The sequence below is a fragment of the Oncorhynchus mykiss genome, chromosome 3 (genome assembly GCF_013265735.2).
Source record: "Oncorhynchus mykiss isolate Arlee chromosome 3, USDA_OmykA_1.1, whole genome shotgun sequence".
Classification (NCBI taxonomy): domain Eukaryota; kingdom Metazoa; phylum Chordata; class Actinopteri; order Salmoniformes; family Salmonidae; genus Oncorhynchus; species Oncorhynchus mykiss.
Genome location: NC_048567.1, coordinates 77,415,355 through 77,443,076, shown reverse-complemented (window position 1 = coordinate 77,443,076; position 27,722 = coordinate 77,415,355). Strand labels below are relative to the sequence as shown.

The following is a 27,722-nucleotide window of genomic DNA, read 5'->3' as shown; positions in this document are numbered from 1 at the left end:
TAGTGTACTGTACTGTACTGTACTGTTAGGTAGTGTACTGTACTGTACTGTACTGTTAGGTACTGTACTGTACTGTACTGTACTGTTAGGTAGTGTACTGTAGTGTATTGTACTGTTAAGTACTGTACTGTACTGTAGTGTACTGTTCGGAAGTGTACTGTACTGTACTGTGGTGTACTGTTAGGTCGTGTACTGTACTGTAGTGTTAGGTAGTGTACTGTACTGTACTGTAGTGTACTGTACTGTACTGTAGTGTACTTTACTGTACTGTACTGTAGTGTACTGTACTGTAGTGTACTGTACTGTACTGTAGTGTTAGGCAGTGTACTGTACTGTACTGTAGTGTACTGTAGTGTTAGGTCGTGTACTGTACTGTACTGTACTGTACTGTTAGGCCGTGTACTGTACTGTAGTGTACTGTCAGGTAGTGTACTGTACTGTACTGTTAGGTGGTATACTGTACTGTTAGGTACTGTACTGTACTCTACTGTTAGGTAGTGTACTGTACTGTATTGCACGGTGGTGTACTGTTAGGTGGTGTACTGTACTGTAGTGTACTCTACTGTTAGGTAGTGTACTTTACTGTAGTGGACTGTACTGTTAGGTAGTGTACTGTACTGTAGTGTACTGTACTGTTAGGTACTGTACTGCACTCTACTGTTAGGTAGTGCACTGTACTGTAGTGTACTCTACTGTTAGGTAGTGTACTTTACTGTAGTGGACTGTACTGTTAGGTAGTGTACTGTACTGTAGTGTACTCTACTGTTAGGTAGTGTACTGTACTGGTGCATTTTAGTGTCAGTGTGTTTCAGTGGAGAAGAGTGAGGCTCATCTTCACACACCCGCGACCCAGAGGTTCCTAAAAACATGGTCCTAGTTCCTTTCTCTACCTTTATTAGCCTAACACATGCCTGCTATTTAAAAAATCATGTTTTGTTATACACAAAGTCCTCTAGGAATAGTTTCATACGTGCGTTTTTCCACAAGTATGCAACATTCATGCATAATACAAAATAAATTGATGGCATGCTCCGGAGTGGTGCAGCGGTCTAAAGCACTGCATCTCAGTGCAAGAGATGTCACAACAGTCCCTGGTTTGATTCTAGGCTGTATCACATTTGGCCGTGATTGGGAGTCCCATTAGGCGGCACACAATTGGCCCAGTGTCATCTGGGTTAGGTTTTGGTCTGGGTGTGCTATCATTTTAAATAACAATTTGTTCTTTAACTGACTTGCCTAGTTAAATTGACACAGTCATTGGTTGGCACAAGACTCACAATCAATAGCCAATAGGACTGTGCATTCACGTGGCCTGAGAGAGAGAGAAAGACCACTTTTAAAAAGCCAACTAACACTGTCTAATGAGTAACCACATCTAGACACCAACAGCCTAAAAAGAGACCCACAGAACTGTTGTCATAAAGGTTGTTAAATCCCCGACATCTAGTGCCAGCAGACCAGGCAAGATTAAGTGCAGGAAAGCCGATAATATAACCTTAATAATAGGATGAAGTGTAAATTGTTTATCCCCAGGGCCCAGGCATGCATGGCAGTGTAACAGCTGAACTACCAGAGAAACAGTAGACAGGGATAAGGTTCTCTGCATGTGGGCACTGACAGGTTTTCCAGTTGGGATATATGCACGAATCAAGCATTAGTACTCTACTAAGCAATACGGTGCTTCTGTGAAACTGAATATTAGAGCTTCTATTAGAGCTCACAGATGTAGGATTTTAATTTGAGTCAGTTTGCTACAGCAGTAGAATGACAAAACTTTAGAAACCTTTTTAAAACCTTGAATACACTTCAACTTTGCAATTCCTGCTATGCATGAAAATGCTCAGCAACAGAAGAGTGATCAAATTAAGATCCTACATCTGTATAACTAAATAGATTTTTTTTTTTTTTAAACAAGTCACACTTGGATAGTTTTTTCTCTCAATTCAAGCTCTTTCTAATCAGCTTTGCCACGCTATTTGATCATCTCTAATGACGGCCTTTATCCTTGTATTCATCATTAGAGAGAGAGAGAGAGAGAGAACTTGCTCTTTTTCCCGGGGCAGATACCTAACATGTTTATCTGTAATCCTGTTTTTGTGGCGTATCTGTGACCAATGTGTGACCTGGCTCTGCCTCCTAAAGCAGCCGGTTCAATGGAGCGGTCCAACAGCCTACTCCTGTCAAGGTCGACGTCAAGTCTGACATTTCAAAGTGAAATCTCAAACTTTAGAGGCCTTTTTTTGAAACCTTGAATACACTACAAGTTTGCATATCCTGCCGAGCAGGACATGTTTTCAGCAGAAAAAGAGTGATCAAATTAAGATTGTACACATGTATTGATTGTGACATGACAATAGGTATTTCATTTGTTTAGTGTTGATGTCTCGATGAAGGATATTGATTACAATGTGTGCCAATAAACAATAGCCTACAGTAAGGAATGTAAGTGTAAAAATACAATAGTACAGTTATGAAATGCAACTAGGTGAAGGAGATACACTGCAAAGGAGTTTGTGTGCAGTTGAGAGAGACAATCCAATGTAGATTTGACCACAGATAAGAAATTGGAAACAGAGGCCATTAGTTGGATTGATTCATTGCCAGTTAGCCTTTAACCAGCCAAGCAGTCAAGCAGCATTAAAACAGAGGGTCTGTTAGCTACGCCTGCTGTTGGCAGGGTCGGTCTTTCTGTAGGTCATCCTGGTCAGTTATCAGAACAGCCAAACTCTCCCATTTCCTCTCTGCGGCTTGGCAGGTGGCATCAGCAGGAACATAGTGTTTTCTTTCCATGGCCACGTGAACTTTCACTGAATCCCCCTCAGACTCATTATTTTCCCAGCAAAGCCCTGGCCCAGCATAGATTTCGTGATAACAGAATTTGGTCGCAGTTGGATTGCACTAATCTCTTACGAAATATAATCTAACGTTCTCCCTTGATCCCAAAATACTGTACGAAGTACTCACTGGATTAAATTGAGGGATTATTATGCATCATTGAAATTACTTGAAAAAATGTATAGGTTAACAAAAGTAGATATTTTGTCATTCTTATACGTAAAATGTACTGTTTATATTGCTGCATAGAGATTTCAGATTACCACATATAAATTGATGGGCAATTTAGCCACCACAAAACAGAGGTAAAAGAGGGACACCTAGTGGCTGACACGTAAACCGCATGACAATGACAATCCCTGACAAATTGACTATTTAAACGGATGATAAATCATGCACTATGCACACACACACACACAATGCTATAATACTAATCTCTATTAGTACCAAACAAAACGCTACCGATGTAGACTGCCAAAGTCATTACTCACTAACCCGCCTGTACCTTTCCTTGTTGACCTCTTTCAACATCTAGGCTACAATCAACGTAAACAAATCATTCACACACTGACAAGGTTTCCATGGGGATACAGGTGATCTAAGAGTGGTTCCAGAGACAAGTCAGGCATTCCTCTGAGATAGTTAGTTACTAATTAATCAAGAAAACCCCAGGCTCCAACAAGTCTCCATTTTACACTTATAAAATAATAAAGTAATAAGGAAGTACACAGATAAACTCTGATCTAAAACTACAGGCAATGTTTTGTAACAATAGTACTGCTTTGAAGCTAGACAGGCAACTTTATCTTATCTTAAGTAGTAAAAGACATTTGGTGGGGCATTGGGACACTGGGATGTTCTCATTCCCCTGTTAGCACTGGTATAACTCTCATACTGTGGAACAAACTGAGAATGTTATCGGTAATACACTTTTGAAAAAGAGGAGCTTCACTCAACACAAAAATAGCTTTCATTGAAATGTGTGAGAGCCAGACATGAATTCTACGAACTGAAAAACAATAAAGTCTGATATTCCAACTGCATTCCTCAAATGGAATGTTTGATTTAAAAAAAAAATGGCAACACTTCTTAGGATTGAACTAACTCATAAATAATGTTTCCTTGACAATCAAGGTGGTAAACCTTGGTATTTGGTATCAGCACTGAAGTTGACACACCAGCTCTTTCCTAATCACAACATTCACAGCTTCACAATGAGTCCCGTCAAAAGAATGAGGATCACAGACAATCCATTGCACATGATCACAACATTTTGCCGTGGTGTTGTACTCTTGTCGTTTCACTCACTGCCTCCCTCAACCACTGTGTTATTCTACACACCGTGATGTCACTTTCATAATTCAACCATAATGGAATTTTCTGAGTGCAGAACAGCAGAGTGACATCAGCTTTTGAACTACGCCCTGCCTCGAGGCCGAGTCAACATTTTGCTCCCAAACGTGTCAACACACTGACACCGAAAAAACATACAGCACACAGACACCACTTGTTTCTGTGTAAGAAAATATGCAAACCTGAAGATAAAGTAAGCAGTAACCTCTTCTTTTTTTTTTACCTGCCACATGGTTAAAATCCCATTATCCACAAACAGGAGGAAAATAAGAAATGTCTCACAGTTGACGAGTCTGGTAACACTACACTGTAATAGGCCAATCCACTGCAACGCTCTGCAATAACAGGTTGACTCGTCTGTTTTTACCTCCAGTACCAGTTTTGACTCGTCTGTTTTTTACCTCCAGTACCAGTATTGACTCTTCTGTGAGTTTCTGGCCCTCTAGGAGGGTTGAAACTGTCTGCCGTGGGCTGCAAACTAACCAATCACACAGAGGGGGAGGGACCTCTGAGATGGTGGGTGTGTCTGCTCAGGGATTGTGAGCTGAGAAGCTTTGCTGTGTTCAGAAAGAATTTCCAAAAACGGCACATATGGTGTTACTGGAGAATGTTTATATAGTCCAATAACCATCAATCATAATGTACTGTATGTGGATGCAGTGACTTGTCGTTGACATACAGAAACACAGCAGGTAGAGCCACACTATCAATCCAGAATATCACACAATGATTAGCATACACCACAACACAGCAATGTTGATGAAAAACACATAACACTGTCACAATGTGAGGTGGGGGGGGTCTCATCCCAGTCCAATGTGAGGTGGGGGGGTCTCATCCCTGTCCAATGTGAGGTGGGGGGGTCTCATCCCAGTCCAATGTGAGGTGGGGGGGTCTCGTCCCAGTCCAATGTGAGGTGGGGGGGTCTCATCCCAGTCCAATGTGAGGTGAGGGTGTTTCGTCCCATTCCAATGTGAGGTGGGGGGTCTCATCCCAGTCCAATGTGAGGTGGGGGGGAGGTCTCATCCCAGTCCAATGTGAGGTGGGGGTCTCATCCCAGTCCAATGTGGGGTGTGGGGGTCTCGTCCCAGTCCAATGTGAGGTGGGGGGGGGGTCTCATCCCAGTCCAATGTGAGGTGGGGGGGTTTCATCCCAGTCCAATGTGAGGTGGGGGGGTCTCATCCCAGTCCAATGTGAGGTGGGGGGGAGGTCTCATCCCAGTCCAATGTGAGGTGGGGGGGGGGGGGGTCTCATCCCAGTCCAATGTGAGGTGGGGGGGGGGGGGGGGGGTCTCATCCCAGTCCAATGTGAGGTGGGGGGGTTTCATCCCAGTCCAATGTGGGGTGTGGGGGTCTCTCATCCCAGTCCAATGTGAGGTGGGGGGGTCTCATCCCTGTCCAATGTGAGGTGGGGGGGTCTCGTCCCAGTCCAATGAGGGATGGGGGGTCTCATCCCAGTCCAATGTGAGGTGGGGGGGTCTCATCCCAGTCCAATGTGAGATGGGGGGTCTCGTCCTAGTCCAATGTGAGGTGGGGGGTCTCGTCCCAGTCCAATGTGAGAATGGGGGTCTCATCCCAGTCCAATGTGAGGTGGGGGTGGTCTCATCCCAGTCCAATGTGAGGTGGGGAGTCTCGTCCCAGTCCAATGTGAGGTGGGGGTGGTCTCATCCCAGTCCAATGTGAGGTGGGGGGTCTCATCCCAGTCCAATGTGAGGTGGGGAGGTCTCATCCCAGTCCAATGTGAGGTGGGGGGGTCTCGTCCCAGTCCAATGTGAGGTGGGGGGGTCTCAGGGAAACACTAAACAGCCCAGTGACAAATAGCCAAACTAAACAATGAATGATGTCACCATGCATCATTACACCTGTACAGAATGAGACCACTGGACTAACAGAGCAGAAACACCCACAGCGGTACGAAAACTAGACTTCCATGGTACAGAGTTATCATATTGGCTGTGCTGTTTACCACAGTGAAGACTCGCACTGAACACACCCTCATTCCATCTTCCCATGTAAACACACCGAATGGACATGGAGACACAGCAGAATTGATCTGCCGTTGAAACAGTTGACTGAGACGGTGTTGAAAGTCTCCTCAGTTTGTTGGCACCAGTTCCACCGCTCTCTCTCTGTGGTCATGTGGAAAAATGCACCCTCTTCTAAACGTCTGCAGCTACTAGACGTGTTTGGCAGCCTCCCGTTGATGCAATCACATCGTATAACATCTGATCAATGCTAAACCCTGGCCTCCATCCCACCTCCATAGCCAAGGGCTGATGTATATCCCGTAGCTCAGCTCACACGTTCCACTACCTCAGATGACCTTTTATCAATGGATCACTGAGATTCTCTCCCAAAATGGCACTCTATTCCCTATTTAGTGCACTACTTTTCACCAAGGGCCCATAGAGCTCTGGTCAAAAGTAGTGCACTATATAGGGAATAGAGTGCCATTTGAGGTGCAAAATATGACTATTGATATCTCGTAATAAGGCCCCGTGTTAGTATACAGCACTAAGGTCCCAGAACAGCATGCTGGCTACAGAGCTCTGGCAGTAATCCATTCAGATTGGTCATTACCCACAGCAGAACCTCTGCCATGAGAACACGTATGTTCATGTTTTCTTTTTCACTTCAGAAAGCTATGAAAAATGTAATCCAGTTTTCTATGGGTTGAGAAAAGATTGATTAATGAATCAAAATACTTCAGTGGCCCATTGAACAAGATTAGAGCAATTATCCACTGGGCACCATCTGGTTGAATCACTGTTGTTTCCATGTCATTTCAATTCAATTACGTTGAACCAACTTGGAAAAGACGATGAATTGACCTCTGCCCAGTCAGTAGGGTTACGGTGATTACATTACATTTATTTTTTTAAGTAGGGGCATGGATCAGAAAATCAGTCAGTGTATGGTGTGGCCACCATTTGCCTCATGCAGCTTGACACATCTCCTTCGCATAGAGTTGATCAGGCTGTTGATTGTGGCCTGTGGAATGTTGTCCAATTAATTTTTTACTGGCTGTGCTAAGTTGCTGGATATTGGCGGGAACTGGAACATGCTGTTGTAAACGACGATCCAGAGCATCCCAAACATGCTCAACGGGTGACATGTCTGGTGAGTATGCAGGCCATGGAAGTATTGGGACATTTTCAGCTTTCAGGAATTGTGTACAGATCCTTGCGTCATGGGGCCGTGCATTATCATGCTGAAACATGAGGTGATGGCAGTGGATGATGAATAGCACAACAATGGGCCTCAGGATCTCATCAAGGAATCTCTGTGCCTTCAAGATAAAATGATATTTATTGTTTTATCCGTAGCTTCTGCCTGCTCATACTATACACACCGCCACCATGGGGCACTCTGTTCACAATGTTGACATCAGCAAACCGCTTGCCCACACAACGCCATACACATTGTCTGCCATCTGCTCGGTACAGTTGAAACCGGGATTCATCCGTGAAGAGCACACTTCTCCATCGTGCCAGTGACCATCGAAGGTGAGCATTTACCCACTGAAGTCGGTTACGACGCCAAAGTCAGTTACGACGCAGCAGTCAGGTCAAGACCCTGGTGAGGATGATGAGCACGCAGATGAGCTTCCATGAGACGGTTTCTGACAGTTTGTGCAGAAGTACTTTGATTGTGTAAACCCACAAATTCATCAGCTGTCCGGGTGGCTCGTCTCGAACCATCCTGCAGGTGAAGAAGCCGGATGTGGAAGTCCTGGGCTGGCGTGATCACATGTGGTCTGCGGTTGTGAGGCCGGTTGGACGTACTGCCAAATTCTCTAAAACGACATTGGAGGCGGCTTATGGTACAGAAATTAACATTAAAGTATCTGGCAACAGTTCTAGTGGAAATTCCTGCTGTCAGTGTGCCAATTGCATGCTCCCTCAAAACTTGAGACATCTGTGACATTGTGTTGTGTGACAAAACTGCACATTTTAGAGTGGCCTTTTATTGTCCCCTGCACAAGGTGCACCTGTGTAATGATCATGCTGTTTTATCAGCTTCTTGATATGCCACACCTGTCAGATGGATGGATTCTCACTAACAGGGATGTAAACAAATTTGTGCACACAATTTGAAAGAAATAAGCTTTTTGTGAAAATTGTCATATGTTTACTATCATTTAAGGTGATGACAATTATCAATTAACTATGTTTAACTATTATGATGATTAAATTAATCCTGTAACAATGAACTCATTAGCAATCATGGGGAACCACGGAAAACGTTTATTTAACAAGTTACCGTTTTCTGAATTAACTCTTAAAGATATAAAGATCTCTTACATTTCAGTCATAAATCAGTCATTAATTTATTTACCTTTAGTCTCATTCTGGATGTTGCAAAATCCTTGCAGATCTGCACATCCCTAAGTGATGAATCAGTGATATACACATTGGCTTAATGTTTTATTTACTAACTAACTAAATAATCACACAGAATTACATAAACGCACAAACAGAATAGCTTACACATTGATTACTACATAATGCAATGAAAAGTCCCTAGTGGACTAAACCGACATGACGGCTTGTTACACAAAATGGCGGATTCAAAAGAGAGGGAAAGGGAGGGGCATGTAAGAACGAGCTGGAGAAAAAGGGAAAGTACTTCACTGACGTACATACAGCCGAGAACTATGCTCAGGGAAATGTGAATACTTAGCACATGAATGGCCGCTCATTCGAAAGAATTGCAATGTACACATTTACGTGTGTATGTCTTTGTTGTCTCTCTGTTGAAATCGCCGGTCCGTCTGGGGAGTAATTTGACTGAAAGTCTCTGGTTTGTTCACCAGAGATCAAAGTCTTTCGTAGTTGTAGGTCTGTTATTATGTATACATCAGATGTACCAATGGTCGTTTGATAGGGAAATGTTCTATATAATGGGTCTTTCAGAGTACCACCCGGTGGTTCTCGGTTGTGTTTACTAGACTAAAGTACTTAAACAGCTGCATACGGAATGTTCCTGTACAGTCTTCATCTTTCTCACTCAATAGAGTTTCTAACCATTTTAAGGCTAGGCAGAATACTGCCCCCTTTGGAGGAATTGCGTGCCCATAGTAAACTGAAAAAAAAATCTGTCAAAAATTGCTAATATATACATATAATAATTATTACTGGATAGAAAACACTTGAAAGCTTCTAAAACCGTTGGAATTATGTCTGTAAGTATAGCAGAACTCATAGGGCAGGCATTCTTCCAAACTAGTTTTGTGGTCATGAAAGTTGGGGCAACTTTGACGTGATCGCCCCCACCCTTCCCAACCAGCTATGGATCTGGGGACACTTTCTATGTCTTCCACTAGATGTCCTCATTCAGTAGAGCGTTTAATTGTTCAAATCCCGCGAATCCCGAGAATTGGCCCTATGGGAGTGAATTGAGTGAGTGCCGCGAGAAAATACCTGTGCGTTAGGGCGCGAATTGGTCCCAGCTGTTCCTTTGTTCCAGCACTCCGGAGGAGGACAAACAATGACCGGTTGAATTGAACATTTTTTGTATGTTTACAACATCCTAAAGCTTGATTCTGCACTTAGTTTGACCTGTTTAGTCGACATATAATATGTAATTTTGAAGTTTTGATGGGCAACTTTTCTGTCATCTGATGAAGATTTTCAAAAGGTTAGTGAATGATTTATTTTTTAATCCTGCTTTTATAATTTTATATTTTCTGGGACAAAATGGCTGCCTCTTGTCTTCGTTTCGGTGGTGGTCTAATATAAATATGTGGTGTGTTTTCGCCGTAAAACATTTAAAAAATCTGACATGCTGGGTAGATGAACAAGGTCAAATCTTTCATTTGAGGTATTGGACTTGTTAATGTGTGGAGGTTAAATATTTCTAAGAATATTTTTGCGTTCCATGCGCCACGTTCCAGCTGAACGTGGGAGGGGATGTTCCCAAAAGGGATCCCTAACTCCTCATCAGGCTAATAATTTGTGACGTCCGGTTCACACCGTCCGCCTGCTTGCTATTTAGCTTTAAACCATTTCTCAGCCATGTAGCCACTGCGTTATGCTATCTGGTCTATAGAGATTTTCTTATTCTCTGTTGAAAGTTTTCAGAGCGTCTAACCATTTAGTACCTTCCACCTCACGCTGTCGGTCCCACTGGTCTGATGTAAATTTCATCACGGGTCCTTTTATGCGCTCTGAAATAAAGGGGCGTTCCCTGATGATGACATAATGCCTGTGCTCACGGGGGTGTGGTCACGGACTGGTTAAGACTTCATATGAAAAACAATTATCTCATTTAAAAGGCTAACGCCACATTACATCTTCTCACAAATAGTTTCATATTTAATCATATAAGTTCCACAACATCTAGATGTGAATCTGATCACTGGGAAATATACACATTCAGAGATACAGTTATGTTGTTCTCTGTCCTTAGTTACATCACAAATTAGTAATGAATTCAACATGATTGTTCTTTAAGAGTCCTTTCAACCATATGGATTACGGAAATATTGTTTCATTATCCAACCTTGGATGTCACAAACCTCTCTCTGTTGCAACGAAGGGATTTTTCTACTTCCCTTTTATTGTGTGAGAGAGAGTTCCTGCAGCAATTTAGACCGTCATAAAACGTCCAACTTCACCCCTCTCTCCCACTGAGAGAGAGAGAGAGAGAGAGAGAGAGAGAGAGAGAGAGAGAGAGAGAGAGAGAGAGAGAGAGAGAGAGAGAGAGAGAGAGAGAGAGAGAGAGAGAGAGAGAGAGAGAGAGAGAGAGAGAGAGAGAGAGAGAGAGAGAGAGAGAGAGAGAGAGAGAGATCTGGTGCCTATGATCATCACCCAATAGGGCAAGTCATGTCAGAATGGAACATTTCTGAGATTTTTATTTCAGCTCATGGAACATGGGACCAACACTTTACATGTTGCATTCATATTTTTGTTCACTGTAGTTGATTTTGCGAACTCATAAAAACAGAAGCTTCCCAGATAAATAGTGGGTGAGTGGATAGTGCACTGCAACTGCATGGCATCTGTCATGGAAATCTGCCTCAATATGATGTTGATGGCCTACAGTAATCCTCTTAAACGTTAAGTACACTATTTGGGTGACTTTGAGCGATTCTGGACCAGTTCTGACCAACATTTTTCTGTACAGAGCGCTCTGTGAATTGCTCTGTGTTTTAAATCAGTTCCTGATTAGATTGGAACATTGAAAAAATGCAGTGGAACTGGCTTCGAGGTCCAGAGTTGAGTTTGAGGGCTCTAGCGGTTACAGCAAACATCATCTCGCTGTGATGTTCTCAGATGGATTTAGAATTGAAACAAGACTACTTTCTCTTTGTCACAGAGGGCCAAAATCAATGTGTGCTTAAAGCTGAAGTTGTAACGAGCCAGCAGGCATTTGAATGGTTCCAATTGTATATTGTCATTAAGTAAGCGCTGACAGACATGGCAGCTCTACTTCTAGCTCCAAAGCAACTTTGCTGTATTTAGTTTTTTTTGTGTGTTATTTCTTACATTATTAGCTCGGAACGTTTTTTGTGTTATTACATACAGCCGGGGCACAAGTTTTGGATATCAGAGCGGCGGTAACTCACCAGCATTACGACCAGGAATACGACTTTCCAGAATCCTTTGTTCGTACCCCCCAGGGCAATTGAACTGAAGTCCCAGAGGCTGCTCCAAGATGCCGTCGGGGTAGAAGAAGTATTTGGAGTGGACTTCTAGTCCGGCTCCGGAGGCATGCACACCATCCACCATCCGCTTACGAGTATATTACTCGCTCCTGTTCAGTCGCTGGACAATAAAGTAGACGAGCTCAGGGCAAGGTTCTCCTTCCAGAGAGACATCAGGGATTGTAACATACTCTGTTTCACAGAAACATGGCTCTCTCGGGATATACTGTCCCCGTCCATACAGCTAGCTGGGTTCTCAGTTCATCGCGCAGACAGGAATAAAGAACTCTCTGTGAAGAAGAAAGGCGGGGGTGTATGTTTCATGATCACCCATGGTGTGATTGTGATAACATAGTCCCTTTGTTCACCCGACCTAGAATACCTCACAATCAAATGCCAACCATATTACCTCCCAAGAGAATTCTCTTCGGCTATAGTCACAGCCCTAAAACCGATACCACGACAGCCCTCAAGTAACTACACTGGACTTTATGCAAACTGGAAACCACATATCCTGAGGTCGCATTTATTGTAGCTGGGTATTTTAACTAAGCAAATTTGAGGAAAACTCTATCGAAGTTCTGTAAAAACACTCAACTACTGAAAATTCCCCTTTCGAGATGCCTACAAGCCGTCCCCCGCACTCCCTTCGGCAAATCAGATCACGACTCCATCTTCTTCTTCAGTGGGGTTTTATCTGCGGTTGGCATCCAATGTCAGGGTGCATTACCATTCTGGAGTGTGGGCCAGAGACAGGGAGAATCTAAATCCTACTTGCCAGCCCCGTTGCTCTTTAAAAAGATAACAAAATATTTGAGACTATGTCTAATGACGTTCCACTCAATATGCTCTTTAAACTAATTTCCTGAATCCCCTTCTCCCTCATATTAGATCTCAGCCTCTCTCTTTCCCTCTGATACTGCCCACACGGTAGCAATACATGCTCAACTGTCTTGGTTTCCTGGCAATAATCACACTGTCCTGTTGGATGCTTTCCTTTAGGTTTTCCTTTAGGTTCCTTTATGCTTTTTTTAGGTCTTGTTCAACTGTCCCACCCTTAATCTTGTACCTCCCTGCTGTCCTCGTCTCCCTGACATTCCTCTGTACTTGAAACATATGCCTGCCCTTGGTATCTCTATTCCACTGCACCTACCATCTCTGCACCACTACTGTCCATATCAGGCTTTTTGCCTCTGCCTTTTTCATGGAAACTACAACCTTAACATCCCCAGTACTAAGTGCTTGTTTAGCCAATACATCAACTGGCTCCTTCCCCTCCTCCCCCACATGGGCTGGGACCTAAGTAAATCTTATCTGTATACTCATTACTCTAATCCTGCAATGGGTTTGTAGCACCTCATAAAACATGTCTTGTTTGCTATGTGAGCTAAAGTACTAGAGACTCATCAACACTGCACGTGAATCAGAGCAAATAACTACTCTGTCTGGCTTGACTTCCTCCACCCACTGCAAGGCCAATAGTATGGCCATCTGCTCTGCCATATATACAGCCAGATGATCTGTAATAATTTTCCTGACTCGTACCCCACATTCCTGCACTACAAATGTTGACCCAGTACATCCTGTCCTTGGATCTCTTGAATCTATGTAAATGGCCACCATAAATGGTCACAATATCCAGACGTCTATCAAGCAAATCATATGGATCAACACCCTCCCTATCTTTCTGTAGTCTCTCCAATCAGATAGATCAACACCCTCCCTATCTTTCTGTAGTGTCTCCAACATTTCTAGATCAACTACTGGAGGTGGGAGTAGCCATGGTGGATTTACAGGAATCGCTACCGTTGGACCAAACTCCCTTCCATACAGTCCCATCTCCTTCGCCTGGGTATTATCCACCCTCCCACCCAAAGCTCGTGTTCTGTCCTCGCTCATGTTCCAAGCATGCCTGTAAAATTCCCTTTGAAGGATGAGGCACCCCGTGTCTCTGTAGGTTGACCCAATAATTAATTGCCAGTTGCTTTCTCCTAATCTGCGATGGCATTTCCCTCATCTCCACCTGTAGTGCAGCCACTGGGGAGGTCCGAAACACCCCACTACATATTCTGAGTCCTTGTCCCTGTATGACATCTAGCCTTTCCAATAAGGTCCAGGCTGCAGAACCATACTCTATACTGCCATAGTCAATTACAGATCAGATCAATGCAACATACATGGTCCTCAATGAGGAACACCCAGTCCCCTACTCCTTCCCCATCAGATCGGATCAATGCAACATAGATGGTCCTCAGTGAGGAACACCCAGTCCCCTACTCCTTCCCCGTCAGACAGCGCATCACCGCAGCTTCTTTCCCACCACTCTCTCAATGTGTTCTGCCCAGGCCATTCTAGTGTCAAAGTATACCCCAAGGAACCTGAAGGCCCCCACCCTCTCCAAGCTTCTCTCATACAACCTCAAGCATACCTCATATCCCACCTTTCTCCTGGTAAAGAACACTGTCTGAGTTTTCTCTACAGAGAACTTGACATTGACAACTTGACATTAATGCCCACCGCTCTTCCTCATCAATAGCTTCCTGTACCGTCCTGACTATGTATGGCACATTTCTTCCTCTCTTCCATAAGGCCTCATCATCTGCAAATAACAACCTCCCAATATCCGGCCACACCTGAGAGTAAACATCATTGATCATTAATTCACAACTTCATTTTGCTCTTCCCTTCCTATAGGCAGAAACTCAAACAGGAAATGCCAGTGCTAAGGTCTATTCAACGCTGGTCTGACCAATCGGAATCCATGCTCCAAGATTGTTTTGATCACGCAGACTGGGATATATTCCGGATAGCCTCTAAGAATAACACTGACGTATACACGGACATGGTAACTGAGTTCATCAGAAAGGGTATAGGGGATGTTGTTCCCACTGTGACTATTGAAACCTAAACAAACCAGAAACTGTGGATAGATGGCAGAATTAGTGCAAAACTGAAAGCGCGAACCACGTTATTTTACCATGGCAAGGTGACTGGGAATATGGTTGAATATAAACAGTGTAGTTTTTCCCTCTGTAAGTCCCAATTCAACGGCTGAGACATGAGACGTCTGTGGCAGACAATCACAGATTACAAAGGGAAAACCAGCCACGTCGTGGACACGGACAAGCTAAACACCTTCTTCGCCCACTTTGAGGATAACATAGTGCCATCGACACGGCTCGCTCCCAAGGACTGTGGGCTCTCATTCTCAGTGGCCGACGTGAGTAAGACATTTAAGCGTGCTAACCCTCGCAAGGCTGCCGGCCCAGACGACATCCCTAGACGTGTCCTCAGAGCATGCGCAGACCAGCTGGCTGGACATATTCAATCTCTCCCATTCCCAGTCTGCTGTCCCCACTTGCTTCAAGATGTCCTCCATTGTTCCTGCACCCTACAAAGCAAAGGTAACTGATCTACATGACTATCGCCCAGTAGCAGTCACTTCTGTCATTATGAAGTGCTTTGAGAGGCTAGTGAAGGATCATTTCACCTCTACCTTACCTGACACCCTAGACCCACTTCAATTCGCTCTGCACACTGCCCTATCCCATCTGTGCAAGAGGAATACCTTTGTAAGAATGCTGTTCATTGACTATAGCTCAGCCTTCAACACCATAGTATCCTCCAAGCTCATCATTAAGCTCAGGGTTCTGGGTCTGAAACCCACACTGTGCAACTGGGTCCTGGAATTCCTGACGGGCCGCCCCCAGGTGGTGAAGGTAGGAAACAACACCTCCACCTCTCTGATCCTCAACACAGGGGCCCCACAAGGGTGTGTACTCAGCCCCCTCCTGTACTCCCTGTTCACCCATGACTGGGTTTGCAGACGACAAAACAGTAGTAGGCCTGATTACCAACAATGATGAGACAGCCTACATGGAGGAGGTGAGGGCCCTGGCACACGTCCCTATCCACATCGACGGGACCACATTGGAGAAGGTGAAAAGGTTAAAGTTCCTCTGCTTACACATCACTGACAATTTGAATTGGTCCACCCACACAGAGGTGCAAAAGCGCCTCTTCAACCTCAGGAGGCTGAAGAAATGTGGCTTGGCCCCTAAGACCCTCACAAACTTTTACTGATGCACAATTGAGAGCATCCTCTCCAGAGGGTGGTGGGGTCTGCACAACGCATCACTGGTATGCCTACTACTGTTGTGTCGTCTGCAAACCCAGTCATGGGTGAACGGGGAGTACAGGAGGGGGCTGAGTACACACCCTTGTAGGGTCCCTGTGTTGAGGATCAGCGAGGTGGAGGTGTTGTTTTCTATCTCAAGGCCATCAGACTGTTAAATAGCCATCACTAGCCGGCTACCACCCGGTTACTAAACCCTGCACCTTTGATGCTGCTGCTCTATATACATAGACATGGAATCCCCAGCCATTTTAATAATTGAACACTAGTCACTTTAATAATGTTTACATAGTGCTTTAATCATCTCACATGAATATACTGTATTCTATTTATTGCATTTTAATCAATGTCAATCCGACATTGCTCGTCCTAATATTTATATATCTCTTAATTTCATTATTTTACTTTTAGATGTGTGTATTGTTGTGAATTGTTAGATACTACTGCACTGTTGGACCTAGGAACACAAGCATATCGCTACACCTGCAAGAACATCTGCCAAATATGTTGTATGTGACCAAAAACATTTGATTTGTTGATATTTATTTGACAGTTATAAGAAAGGTTGTTTATAATTTGATTCTTACTATATTTAGAAATAATTTAGATTATTTCAAGCCCCCACTTTAGTTGTATAGGAAACAATGATATGAGACGAGTTTTACCAGAAAGGTGATTATATCATCTTTCTGGCAGTATAGGGGCGGCAGGGTAGCCTAGTGGTTAGAGCATTGGACTAATAACCGGAAAGTTGCAAGTTCAAATCCCCGAGCTGACAAGGTACAAATTTGTCATTCTGCCTCTGAATAGGTCCCACTGTTCCTAGGCTGTCATTGAAAATAAGAATCTGCCTAGTTAAAAAAAAAAGAGTTATTGTTTATGGTCCTCTCATGATAAATAATTACTTTTGAGATTGTCCATCTACTGTAGGCGGGAAATCGACATTTACCAGGATCAAACTGTTCTACTTCCTAATCAACACTGGCATATCAGCCCCTCTGATGCCACAGCAACAACAGTGGAGCTGTATTCGTCTCAGCCATATTTTTTTATATATTCCCAGCTGCATACAAATACTGGCACTATCAATCGATAGTGACTTAATGCATACTTCCCCATCATGTTCCAGCTGATGAAACATACAGATGAACAATGCAAACAAAGCCAGAGGGAAATATCAAATTATTGATTGAATATTTCACATACACACACACACACACACACAACCACAAACACACACACACACACACACACACACACACACACACACACACACACACACAACCACACACGCGCGCGCGCGCACACACACAACCACGCACACACACACACACACACACACACGCACACACACACAACCACACAACCACACACACTGATAAAAATATCACCCTACAAAGGACAAATCACCACCACCACACCTACTACCATGATAAAATGTGATATCTAATAAAAACCCAAAAGATTGCCATTGTCCGTGACCAGTCACTTCTCCACACACAGCCTGGGTGACAGATGAACACAGCACTGTCACAGACACCTTGAAGAGTGGCAAAGTGCTGAGAACATCAGTTTTCTAACTTCGGGAGCCTCTTTCTCTCTCTCAGCCTAGGTTGGTCTCTCCTGCTTCATCTGCCTTTGCCACTATTTGTGAAATTCTCCTCACACACGTACACACACGTACACACACACACACACACACACACACACACACACACACACACACACACACACACACACACACACACACACACACACACACACACACACACACACACACACACACAACACAATCGTTTCTCTCTCTTCTCTAATCCCCCTCAAAAAGAAGTGTGCTTCTGCCTTTGCCACTATTTGTGAAATTCTCCTCACACACGTACACACACGTACACACACGTACACACACGTACACACACACACACACACACACACACACACACACACACACACACACACACACACACACACACACACGCACACACACACAACCACACAACCACACACACTGATAAAAATATCACCCTACAAAGGACAAATCACCACCACCACACCTACTACCATGATAAAATGTGATATCTAATAAAAACCCAAAAGATTGCCATTGTCCGTGACCAGTCACTTCTCCACACACAGCCTGGGTGACAGATGAACACAGCACTGTCACAGACACCTTGAAGAGTGGCAAAGTGCTGAGAACATCAGTTTTCTAACTTCGGGAGCCTCTTTCTCTCTCTCAGCCTAGGTTGGTCTCTCCTGCTTCATCTGCCTTTGCCACTATTTGTGAAATTCTCCTCACACACGTACACACACGTACACACACGTACACACACACACACACACACACACACACACACACACACACACACACACACACACACACACACACACACACACACACACACACACACACACACACACACACACACACACACACACACACACACAACACAATCGTTTCTCTCTCTTCTCTAATCCCCCTCAAAAATAAGTGTGCTTCAAATAACTCCAGCAGGCAGAAGTGACTTCTCAGGCTTTTCCTCTATGTGTTGTGTTGTTGGCTGGGATCATTAACTTCCTCTTTGTGTTGTGTTGTTGGCTGGGATCGTTAACTTAGTCCCTGGAGACTTTAGGAGGTAAATAATCCCCCTCCTGTGGTGGGAGGCTGTCAATCAAACCTGGTGGCGGGGACAGGGGAGTCTGGCTTCCAAGGAGACATCCCTGGTTGGTAATTAGGGTACAGCAGTGCCCTGCATGGAGATATATACGGGACACGGGGATAGGGACATGGGGGTGGGGATGGGGATATGGTGATGGGGATATGGTGATGGGGATAAGGGGATGGGGATAAGGGGATATGGGGATAAGGGGATATGGGGATGGGGATAAGGGGATAAGGGGATATGGGGATGGGGATAAGGGGATATGGGGATAAGGGGATATGGGGAAGGTGATAAGGGGATAAGGGATGGGGATAAGGGGATATGGGGATAAGGGGATATGGGGATAAGGGGATATGGGGAAGGTGATAAGGGGATATGGGGATAAGGGGATATGGGGATGGGGATAAGGGGATAAGGGGATAAGGGGATAAGGGGATATGGGGAAGGTGACAAGGGGATATGGGATACGGGGATATGGGGAAGGTGATAAGGAGATATGGGGATAAGGGGATATGGGGATAAGGGGATATGGGGAAGGTGATAAGGGGATATGGGGATATGGGGATGGGGATAAGGGGATATGGGGATGATGATATGGGGATATGGGGATTGGTATAAGGGGATATGGGGATGGTGATAAGGGGATAAGGGGATGGGTATAAGGGGATATGGGGATGGTGATAAGGGGATATGGGGATTGGTATAAGGGGATATGGGGATGATGATATGGGGATAAGGGGATATGGTGATGATGATATGGGGATATGGGGATGGGATATGGTGATGGGGATATGGGGATGATGATATGGGGATAAGGGGATATGGGGATGATGATATGGGGATAAGGGGATGATGATATGGGGATGGGATATGGTGATATGGTGATGGGGATATGGGGATATGGGGATGGGATATGGTGATGGGGATAAGGGGATATGGGGATGATGATATGGGGATATGGGGATGATGATATGGGGAGATGGGGATGATGATATGGGGATATGGGGATGGGATATGGGGATATGGGGATGGGATATGGTGATGGGGATATGGGGATATGGGGATGGGGATAAGGGGATATGGGGATGATGGTATGGGGATATGAGGATGTGATATGGGGATATGGGGATGGGATATGGTGATAGGGATAAGGGGATAAGGGGATATGGTGATGGGGATAATGTGATGGGGATAAGGGGATATGGGGATATAGTGATGGGGATATGTGGATATGGGGATATAGTGATGTGGATATGGGGATATAGTGATTGGGATATGCGGATGGTGATATGGGGATATGGGGATGGGATATGGTGATAGGGATATGGGGATATGGTGATGGGGATAAGGGGATAAGGGGATATGGTGATGGGGATAATGTGATGGGGATAAGGGGATATGGGGATATAGTGATGGGGATATGTGGATATGGGGATATAGTGATTGGGATATGCGGATGGTGATATGGGGATATGGGGATGGGATATGGTGATAGGGATATGGGGATATGGTGATGGGGATAAGGGGATAAGGGGATATGGTGATGGGGATAATGTGATGGGGATAAGGGGATATGGGGATATAGTGATGGGGATATGTGGATATGGGGATATAGTGATTGGGATATGCGGATGGTGATATGGGGATAAGGGGATATGGTGAGGGGCATATGGGGATATGGGGATGATGATAAGGGGATATGGGGATGATGATAAGGGGATGGGATATGGTGATACAATATGGGGGTGAGGATATGGGGATATGGGTATGGTGATATGGTTTATAAGGGGGTGACGATATATGGATATGGGGATGGTGATATGGGATATGGGTGTGAGGATATGGTGATAAGGAATGGGGATATGGGGATTTTGGGATAGGGAGTTGGGACAGTTGAGCTGGCCTGTATATTGATAATGGAGATAAATGACTCCTATTATTTTGCAATAAGAGACTTGACACATTAAATTTATGTGTACTTAGCTATGTACTGTAGATGCATTATTGTTCACCGTGCGATTTCACTGCTCATATGCTACAGTTACAAGCGAGTACAGTATGAAAAAGTATCCAACCCATACAGTAAGATCCTTTTTAATTGCATGAGAAGGGATGGCATTGAGGAGAGTTGGCAGGGGGGGGGGGTGTAAGGCTTTGGTTGCCATGGTGGTGTGCGACAGATCCACAGTGCATCTTGATTCTTGTGCCAAACAGCACTCTAATCTTTTCATGGAAAGTCCTCCAGCTCAGCTCTCTCGCTCCATCTCAGATGAAAGCCTGCTTGTCTCCGAGTCAGGCCCATGGCTGCCAGTCACTCCTGCTCTCCTTCTCTCCACCCCCTACTGTGAAGACTGGTAGAATGTTTTCAAAAGGCAAAGCAATTTGTTTACAAAGGCTTTCTCTGCACAATGGGACTGGACGTGTGAAGGGTCTTTCTGTTCCCACTGACCCCAAAATATTCTCTTAAACTGATTGTTTGACATGGAGAGGCTTGAGGAATGGTACAGATGGAAGGTTTGTACAAAAGCTTCCCAACAGAAGTGGTCAAGTTGGTGTCTAGTATACCTGCGTCAACTGACCCCCTCTTCACATCGTAGCTTGAGAGGAGCTTCCGCCAAAATAGGTCAAACGCAGTGTGATAATTGTGAAATATGAAATGCATACATCATTATGAAAAAATGTACCCTCGTTTCTAAAGATAAGACAAAAAAAGATGTACCAAATTACTCAAGAACTACTTTGCAAATGCTGTATACACGCCATGTTTGATTATTCTCATTTTGCTTGACAGAAGTATGCCCCCCCCCTTATTACAGCACGTGAAAACAACTCCACAAGCTAACTCTGACACATACTGTATACGTTCGCCACACAATTGAAATTCCAGCAGTGTAGGAATCCTCCTGGAAGGCTTGTATTGAAATAGCTCTTATTCTATTCCATTTGTATAGTTTCCAGGTAAACCTCCCGAGTAAACAGGATTGCTCCATAATAGCATTTCCACTCAGCTTTTTTGTTTTAGAAATGCCATTATGACAGACGCTGCAGTGTCATTGCTTCAGCAGTCCAGGTTATTTGGGGACAATACTTTTTTTTTTTTTTTACTGGTAACAACTAGTTTACCAGCAGAAGGTCAAGTACAATATCACACCCATTTGAAGCTGAAATAAGGCTTGAGTGGAAACGTTGCTTTGAACCACTCCAAAAGGACATGTCTTGACTGCGGCTTAGCAACTGTCTCCACGTCGCCCACATGAAAATCCAACTTGATCCTGAATCCAGGCTGGCAAACAAAGCTGCAGTTATGATTTTCTGAGAGAAAAGAGTCAGGAAACCAAAAGCTTTAAGGTTTTTAACTATAACTCACTTCTAAACAAACTTCCCTCAAAAACATAATCATACCGATAACAATGAACGTCTGGTACATAATTGTGTAAGCCACATCTGACAGTGTTATAGTTAACTGAGGCATTACATACGAGTACAAACTGAGACGACGAGGTTTTAGATGGACATTAGACAGGCAGCAAATACAGCTTCATCCAATCCAGAAGGCTTTGAATATTCATTAATGAACTAAAAGTGGTTATTTTGTTTCATATATTTACACAGTAGCAGCTACAATAGTCATTTACAACATTAACCATATCTATACTGTATTTCTGATCCATTTGATGTTATTTTAAGGGCCAAAAAAGCTGCTTTTCTTTCAAAAACAAGGACATTTCTAAGTGACCCCAAACTTTTGAACGGTAGTGTATATATATATATTTAACGTTTGGACACACCTACTCATTCAAGGGTTTTTCTTTATTTTGACTATTTTCTACATTGCAGAATAGTAGTGAAGAAATCAACAATATGAAATAGCACATATGGAATCATGTAGTAACCACAAAAGTGTTAAACACATCAAAATATATTTTATATTTGAGATTCTTCAAAGTAGCCACCCTTTGCCTTGATACATCTTTGCACACGCTTGGCATTCTCTCAACCAGCTTCACCTGGAATGCTTTTCCTACTGTCTTGAAGGAGTTACCACATATGCAGAGTTGCATATGTAGAGTTGTCATATCTCTGTCAGTGTGTTCTTTGGCCCATCTTAATCTTTACTTTTTATAGGCCAGTCTGAGATATGGCTTTTTCTTTGCAACTCTGCCTAGAAGGCCAGCATCCCGGAGTTGTCTCTTCACTGTTGATGTTGAGACTGGTGTTTTGTGGGTACTATTTATTAAAGCTGCCGGTTGAGGACTTGTGAGGTGTCTGTTTCTCAAAATAGACACTCTAATGTACTTGTGCTCTTGCTCAGTTGTGCACCGGGGCCACCCACTGCTCTTTCCATTCTGGTTAGGGCCACTTTGCACTGTTCTGTGAAAGGAGTAGTACATATTGTTGTGCGAGATCTTCAGTTTCTTGGCAATTTCTCGCATGGAATAGCCTTCATTTCTCAGAACAAGAATAGACTGACGAGTTTCTGGCCATTTTAAGTCTGTAATCGAACCCACAAATGCTGATGCTCCAGATACTCAACTAGTCTAAAGAATGCCAGTTTTATTGTTCTTTAATCAGCACAACAGTTTTCAGCTGTGCTAACATAATTGCTAAAGGGCTTTCTAATGATAAATTATATTTTTAAAATGATAAACTTGGATTAGCTAACAGAACGTGCATTGGATCACAGGAGTGATGGTTGCTGATAATGGGCCTCTGTACGCCTACGTAGATATTCCATAATTCCATAATATAGAATAAATATTCCAAGCAGATGAATATTAATCCGTCAGGGGCTCTTTCCTTGGTGGAGCTTAAGACGACCAATAGAAGATATTGCCGGTTGGGAAAACCTTCCTTGAAGGACAAGATAAGGGACGGAATAGAGAAAGCGCTGAGGCCTAATGGTTCAAAGAGTCTAGCGCACATGGGTGAGTCAGATGTAGGATGTGTCATATTATGGACTGGGTTCACACCATCCATCCAATAATTAATCTACTTCTCCCAGTACTCTTGGTTTAGTCTGGTTATTGAAGCATTTAACTAGACCATATGATCGCAACTAAACAGCTTCATACATTAAGTTTTCTGAACATAATACACTTCTCAAATGTATAAAGGTTTCAGGTACAGGTGTATGAAAACTAACCACATTATTCCCCATCATCAAACAATAGTTTATTTAGGTTCATAAATATACTAAATAAGAGGGTAATGCTCCACAAAAGTAATGTGATATCCTTCAAACACTTCAAACAAAAATCGAAAGGATTCCTGTAACTCATTTACAAGTAAAAGTATACTGTTGATATCATGAATCAGCATGTAAAGAATCTCAAGATGCTACCGCTCTCTATGACATCATAATAAATAGCTACACTCATAAATTATAACAACTTTCCACAATATACAGCCTTCACAGCGTAAGCAGTACTCACATAATACGTTCCAGGGTGGTCTTATCCAACAGAGAGGAATGATGCAACTCCCACTGAATGGTTATTAAACCCTCTACTGCATGTCACTGGCACATGGATGAAACTCTGCCTCCAAACATAACACAGCCACCTAGTTACTGTGGTGCCTTCCCTCCCTCTGCCTCAGCCCCAGCCCTGGCTGTATGCTCACGGAAGCGTGTAACATGCTGGGGAAGCGTAATTTCCACTGGGTTATTTCAAGGACGCTGCCTCCATTAAGGGCTAGGGCTCTCTTTTCCCCATCTATCCATTCTCCACGTCATGAGACAAAAGGTAAGCCAATGTGAAGACAAAGGCTGGGGAGCAGGGGGAACCTTGGGGACTCTATTGTGATGAGGCTGGGGATGGGGCTGGAACTCACTCTAGAACATAACCAGGCTGAAGCCAGATGGGGCCAGCCTCCAAGGCTAGGCTGCTTTGCTGCATCCCATCCACACACCCATTCATCATCACAATAGACAGACAACACTGCTCAATGAAAGCTACTCATGAGATCATGAATGGTCAAATAAATGTTCAATTCCAAGACCACAAGATCTAACTAGGGTGGAAGGGCGACGTCTTCATTGATGTCTCCAATGTTAGCATGGTCAGCTTTGAGAACAGAGATGTAATGCAAGTGAATGCGAGCGTGTTTTAGCGATAAATGTTTCACAGATTTATTATGAGGCTCTAATGAATATTTCTGTATTCAACCAGCCAGGAGACTTAACATTAAATTGAGGGATAAATCCAGTATGAACGACACTTTACTGAACTAAATCTGCATCATTCTATAAGAACCCTATCATTGTTTTATTCTACCTTATTGTCCCCCCACAGACAGTTCTATTGGCAATGTAAATTAGCATCTGATGTGGATGTACCCACGGTAACCATGGCAAAGGTTCAAGATTTTAATTACTCTGCTGCCCCATCACTAAGAGGATCTCCCCCAAGGCTCACTTCTGAAAAACACAAGGCTAATGAAACAAATAAGTAAGGGATAAACGCACACGTTCTGTACATTACCTTGGAAGTAATGGACGACGCAGCAGGACGAGGCTGAGTCCGCTGGTGGAGTTTTCCCCCCAAGGTAATGTACAGAACGGAGGAATTATCCCGCTTATACCACAGCTGCCAAAGAAAACAATACTCAAGCATAAATGTATCCGTTAGAACATGTTTTGTTGTTGTTGATATTTTCATTATAAGCGAATTCGTACTTTATTATCTTTTGGTTGTATATTTATGGACGTGACCCAGTTGGATGAAAGAAGTGCAGGACCTGTATTTTTCTAAATCAGTCCATTAGACTATGTTCACAGAAATTCCCAAACAACAGTATGCTATAGAGACCTCTAATTATTCATACGCATTTTGACAGATGGAATTTCAATGACTTTTCCATGACTTCTCCATGATTTTGAACCATTTTTTTTTTAATGATAAATAATTGGTAGCGTCTCTATATTGTCTACATTCAAAAGTCTTCATACATGTGGTATTGACACTAGAAGGCTGCTGGTTTTTGATCCCATATAGACCTACTATTTCCTGCCATTGTGCTCTCAAATCAATCAAGGCACTTCACCCTCCACAAAGTAGAATAACTGCATTGTTAGGCTACTGTATAAAACACATGTGGTCAACCCTGCACCTGGAGAGGTACTGGGCCGCAGGCTTTTGATCTAGCCCTGAAACACACCCGAGTCTGCTTATCAAGGTCCTGTTGAGAAGCTGGTGTTTAGGCTATATCAAATCTAATTTTATTGGTCACATACACATGTTTAGCAGATGTTATTGCGGGTGTAGTGAAATGCTTGTAACTTCTAGCTCCAGCAGTGCAGGAATATCTAACCAGTAATATCTAAAAATATCACAACAATACACACAAATCTAAAGTAAAGGAATGGAATTAAGAATATATAAATATACTGTTGTGCGTTAGAGCAGGGCTACAATGAAAAGACAGCACACCCAGTATACTTAATCCTCCTGGAGGACGGCTGGCAACCCTTTACATAAAAGGTTGCAACATTACAACCAAATAGTTTTCTGTCTTTATACAATTATTCCCTCATTCAATGAATCAGGGATTAAATGGATAAAGTAGGCTTCTTCAAAGCAAAGTAGCTAATACATGTTTATCTTTAACCTTGAAAAGGCTAAAATATTCATGTTTCAGGGGAGATCTATGCACACAGCATGGAAGTTATTTGTCAATTAGGCTATTCTTTGAATATTTTGTAACATTGTCTGGATTACATAGTCTACTATTTAATAGAGGGGAATCCCAGCTTTCAAATAACAATGTCAGATTTATTTCTCAACAGTGCTGGTGCCAAAAATCTCCCCCCCACCCTGCCAGAATTCTCCCCCCTTCACGTTCTTCATTGCTGCGACTTGCTTGCTCGTTGAAATATCTGCTCTTCACAGTTTTCGGTTTAGTTATTTGTTTCATGTGTATGTGGTGGTTCAAGCTTGTATGGCGCCCTTGGCGAACCCCCACTTCAGCGCCCGTGCCCACCCCCTCCCGTACCCTGGGGCGCCCATGTCCACCCCCAGCAAGAAGCCGCCCTGGGCCCATGTCGCCCGTAACTAAATCTGCTACTGATTTGTATTAGTCTATAAATAAATCTCTTTGCCAAAATTCGTCATCTCTCCCATGTCTTATTCAACTAGTATTTTTGAAAGTGTAAGGATAGTAATTCAGCCGTAGTTGTTCTGAAATGTTTATTGTTTGCCAACATTTTACTCCCTCTTCTATGTTTAATATAACACACATACATTAATTATTAATTTTGCTTGCCGATCCTGACGTGAAGTTTGAAAACAAGGAAAACACACACGAACGATGGTCAGAACGTGACAGCCGATCCTGACGTGAAGTTTGTTCTATAGGAAGTATTTGACTCTAGCCACAATATTAAGGAAATTATTATGGGCGGAGTTGGGAGGGTCGTCAGCTACATGGGGAACACCTGGGCCCGGTGTGTTCCAGGATAAATAGACCTCTTCCACTTTCATGGAGGAGACTCTCTCCATGCAGACACCTTCATAGATTTTGTTGTGTTTCTTGTTGGTTTTTGGTTGTTTGCTTTAGCGTCTTTCAACACCCTGCATTATCACATTCATGCATGCAAAACACTCACTTACACTACTGATTACTGATTACACACACCATTGTATATTATACTTAGTTACTTATTTAATAAATATATATTTTGTTACTCCTTATCTCCACATTGTCTCCCTTTTGTTACGGGCTTTGAGCCGGTTCGTGACAAGACGTACTGTGTCTCCAGTGCGTCTTCACAACCCAGTGCGTCCTGTGCCAGCTCCCCGCCCTTGCCATGCGAAGGTGGTCCTTTGTCCAGGACGAGTTGTGCCAGCTCTACGCTCCAGACCTCCAGTGCGCCTCCACGGTCCAGTATATCCTGTGCCAGCTCCATGCACCCGGCCTCCAGTGCGTGTCTCCAGCCTGGTACATCCTGTGCCTGCTCCACGCACGAAGCCTCCAGTGATGATCCAGGGCACGAAGCCTCCAGTGATGATCCATGGCCCAGAGCCTCCAGCGACGGTCGGCAGTCCAGAGTCTCCAGCAACGGTCTGCAGTCCAGAGCCTCCAGAGAGGGTTCC

General features: G+C 43.7%; 1 protein-coding gene across 3 annotated transcripts in view; it reads right to left on the bottom strand.

The window, feature by feature from the left end:
* Positions 1–24,322, bottom strand: part of LOC110520618 (E3 ubiquitin-protein ligase Midline-1) — a 59,970-nt gene extending 35,648 nt beyond the window's left edge. For 2 of the 3 annotated variants that reach the window (XM_036975244.1, XM_036975247.1), the window contains exon 1: positions 4,412–4,635. The gene's annotated coding sequence lies outside the window, so the exon portion shown is untranslated. Of the gene's footprint in view, positions 1–4,411; positions 4,636–24,062 lie in introns of those variants that run through there. The other variant, XM_036975246.1, reaches the window with a different exon arrangement.
* Between the last annotated feature and the right edge of the window lie 3,400 nt (positions 24,323–27,722).